Genomic DNA, 4,350 nt, shown 5'->3' with positions numbered 1-4,350 from the left:
AGGGTGTGAGAGGATGAGATGGCTGGATGGCATCACCAATGCAATGAACATGAACTTGGGCAAACCCAGGAGATGGTGAGTGATAGGCATGCAGCAGTCCATGGGGTGGCAGAGTTAGACATGACTGGGTGACTGAACAACAGCAACAATAACCTATAATGGAAAAGAATCTGGAGAAAATATGTGTGTATATAAATATGATGAATCACTTGCTGTATACCTAAAACAAAGGCAATACTGTAAATCAACTGTCTGTAGCCTGCCAGCCTCTTCTGTCCATGGGATTTTCCAGGCAAGAATACTGGCATGGGTATTACTGGTAAGGAAATACTGCCATTTCCTTCTCCAGGGGATCTTCCTGACCCAGGGACCAAACCCGAGTCTCCTGCATTACAGGCAAATTCTTTCCTGTCTGAGTCACCAGGGAAGCCCTATAACAAAAATATAAGAATATAAATATAAAACTTTTGTGTACCACCAAGGAAACCAGATCTGAAAGAGACACGTGCACCCCAATGTTCATCACAGCACTATTTATAATAGCCAGAACATGGAAGCAACCTAGATGCCCATCAGCAGACGAATGGATAAGGAAGCTGTGGTACATATACACCATGGAATATTACTCAGCCATTAAAAAGAATTCATTTGAATCAGTTCTAATGAGATGGATGAAACTGGACCCCATTATACAGAGTGAAGTAAGCCAGAAAGATAAAGACCAATACAGTATACTAACGCATATATATGGAATTTAGAAAGATGGTAATGATACCCTATATGCAAAACAGAAAAAGAGACACAGATGTACAGAACAGACTTTTGACTCTGTGGGAGAAGGCGAGGGTGGGATGTTTTGAGAGAACAGCATCGAAAATGTATATTATCAAGGGTGAAAAAAATTCACCAGCCCAGGTTGGATGCATGAGACAAGTGCTCGGGCGTGGTGCACTGGGAAGACCCAGAGGGATCAGGTGGAGAGGGAGGTGGGAGGGGGGATCGGGATGGGAATACATGTAAATCCATGACTGATTCATGTCAATGTATGACAAAAACCACTACAATATTGTAAAGTAATTAGCCTCCAGCTAATAAAAATAAATGGAAAATAATAATAATAATAAAGTTGAGTGCTCGCTTCGGCAGCACATATACTAAAATTGGAACGATACAGAGAAGATTAGCATGGCCCCTGCGCAAGGATGACATGCAAATTCGTGAAGCATTTCATATTTTTTGTGGTACATATACACCATGGAATATTACTCAGCTGTTAAAAAAAATTCATTTGAATCAGTTCTAATGAGATGGATGAAACTGGAGCCCATTATACAGAGTGAAGTAAGCTAGAAAGATAAAGACCATTACAGTATACTAACACATATATATGGAACTTAGAAAGATGGTAATGATAACCCTATATGCAAAACAGAAAAAGAGACACAGATGTACAGAACAGACTTTTGGACTCTGTGGGAGAAGGCGAGGGTGGGATGTTTCGAGAGAACAGCATCGAAACATGTATATTATCTAGCGTGAAACAGATCACCAGCCCAGGTTGAATGCATGAGACAAGTGCTCGGGCCTGGTGCACTGGGAAGACCCAGAGGGATCGGGTGGAGAGGGAGGTGGGAGGGGGGATCGGGATGGGGAATACATGTAAATCCATGGCTGATTCATGTCAATGTATGACAAAAACCACTACAATATTGTAAAGTAATTAGCCTCCAACTAATAAAGATAAATGGGAAAAAAAAGAAATTTTGTAGAGTAGGAAAAAAAAATAAAGTTGAAAGTTCAAGAGAGTTAAAAAAAAAAAAAAAACTTTTGTGTACTAGAACATCCAAATATATATCCATGGTAAAAACAGAGCTAGTTATCTAAACTTGACTTTCCCTGCATTGTTATCTTTTAGCTCTGGAATCCAGGTGTGGTGTTGTGAAACTTCATTTAATAATGACTGAAGACATCAGAGCAGACTGTTTTGGTGAACCAATCAGGTTTTCCGAAACAAATTGCAAAATATTAGGGCTTCCCTGGTGGCTCAGATGGTAAAGAATCTGCCTGCAACGTGGGAGACCTAGGTTCAATTCCTGGGTTGGGAACATCCCCTGGAGAAGGAAATGGCAACCCACTCCAGTATTCTTGCCTGGAGAATTCCATGGACAGAGGTTACAGTCCATAGGATTGCAAAGAGTCAGACATGACTGAGCAACTAACACTTTCAGTGTGAACCAATCAGGTTTTCTGAAACTAAATGAAAAATGTTGCTTTCCAGCTGGAGTGATAAAATCTCTCGCATGCTGTCTTCAATATCACTTCCCCTCTCACTGTGGGATACAAGTAGACACAAAGCTCCAGGGGAGGATAAATCCACAGAAGACTGACTTCTCAAATGATTTTGTGGAGGAGAGTAGACCCCACTGACTGGAACCAACATGGACTGTTACTGGCCAAAGAAAGAAATTTAGGTCTGTTTGTTAAAGAATTTTAACCCATGCTAAGTAATATAGTGAAGAAATGGGCCATGAATACTCACTTCACAGGGAAGTTGGCTGACATTTGAGGAGAAAAGCTGCTCATAAAACTGTCTGAAATAAGAAATGGGATAAAAATAGTTTCTTCACTACACCAGTACTATCAGTAATGATAATTTTTGAACCTTGGAGATACACCAACCCTACTCCATATACATATTCAATGTTTTAATGATGAAGGTAAACCACCAGCATTTCTAAAGAAGATCCAGCTACGGCAAAAATGACTCAATCAGATGTTAATCATTTTTACCAGTTGAAATGTCAGAGATCAATGATGTATTACTGAGCATAAAGATCACACCCATGTGCTGAAACAAAATCAGAGTTGAATCCAACCAAAAATCTAAACTGAGAGTTCATTCAGGGCTATCTCCCATGTTTCCACCTCTCAGTTTTCGAGGGGGCTCTGCTTATCACTTTAGGTTTGCAAATAGTTTTTCATTAAATGTCATCTGTCAACTTCTGAACTGAAAATCATGCATGAAATATCCTTTCTCAATGGTAAAGAACCTTCTTATATGACATTCCTGGCATTCTCTGGCATCCAGTTTCAGTTCATATTGAAAGTACAGTTAGGCTATGCTGCTGCTGCTGCTGCTGCTAAGTCACTTCAGTCGTGTCTGACTCTGTGAGACCCCACAGATGGCAGCCCACCAGGCTCCCCTGTCCCTGGGATTCTCCACGCAAGAATACTGGAGTGGGTTGCCATTTCCTCCTCCAATGCATGAAAGTGAAAAGTGAAAGTGAAGTCGCTCAGTCGTGTCCGACTCGTAGGACCCCATGGACTGCAGCCCACCAGGCTCCTCTGTCCATGGGATTTTCCAGGCAAGAGTACTGGAGTGGGGTGCCATTGCCTTCTGTGACAGTTAGGCTGTAGTTCACCTTTATATTTTCTCAGATCTTTCTCCTGATTTCCCACCATAGCATTTTATTGAAGAGACTATTTCATCTGCTAATAATAATCCTTTCCAGATTTTTCTGACAAATTGGCACCATTTAGAAAGAGGCACAAAAAACTGGAAAATTCTGAAAGAGATGGGAATACCAGACAACCTGACCTGCCTCTTGAGAAACCTGTATGCAGGTCAGGAAGCAACAGTTAGAACTGGACATGGAACAACACACTGGTTCCAAATAGGAAAAGAAGTACGTCAAGGATCTATATTGTCACCCTGCTTATTTAACTTATATGCAGAGTACATCATGAGAAATGCTGAGCTGGAAGAAACACAAGCTGGAATCAAGATTGCAGGGAGAAATATCAATAACCTCAGCTATGCAGATGGCACCACCCTTATGGCAGAAAGTGAAGAGGAACTAAAAAGCCTCTTGATGAAAGTGAAAGAGGAGAGTGAAAAAGTTGGCTTAAAGCTCAACATTCAGAAAACTAAGATCAAGGCATCTGGTCCCATCACCTCATGGGAAATAGATGGGGAAACAGTGGAAGCAGTGTCAGACTCTACTTTTTTGGGCTCCAAAATCACTGCAGATGGTGACTGCAGCCATGAAATTAAAAGATGCTTACTCCTTGGAAGGAAAGTTATGACCAACCTAGATAACAAAATTAAAAAGCAGAGACATTACTTTGCCAACAAAGGTCCGTCTGGTCAAGGCTATGGTTTTTCCAGTGGTCATGTATGGATGTGAGAGTTGGACTGTGAAGAAAGCTGAGCACTGAAAAATTGATGCTTTTGAACTGTGGTGTTGGAGAAGACTCTTGAGAGTCCCTTGGACTGCAAGGAGATCCAACCAGTCCATCCTAAAGGAGATCAGTCCTGGGTGTTCATTGGAAGGACTGATGCTGAAGCTG

The 4,350-nt window shown here is 41.3% G+C and overlaps 1 non-coding gene across 1 annotated transcript; it reads left to right on the top strand.

Moving 5' to 3' along the window:
- Positions 1-1,130: 1,130 nt before the first annotated feature.
- On the top strand, positions 1,131-1,237 carry LOC122445722. The gene has a single exon (XR_006270667.1). It is a non-coding gene; the product is annotated as a U6 spliceosomal RNA (small nuclear RNA).
- Positions 1,238-4,350: the final 3,113 nt, after the last annotated feature.

The sequence above is a fragment of the Cervus canadensis genome, chromosome 7 (assembly GCF_019320065.1).
Source record: "Cervus canadensis isolate Bull #8, Minnesota chromosome 7, ASM1932006v1, whole genome shotgun sequence".
NCBI lineage: Eukaryota > Metazoa > Chordata > Mammalia > Artiodactyla > Cervidae > Cervus > Cervus canadensis.
This window is presented reverse-complemented; position numbering and strand designations above follow the sequence as displayed.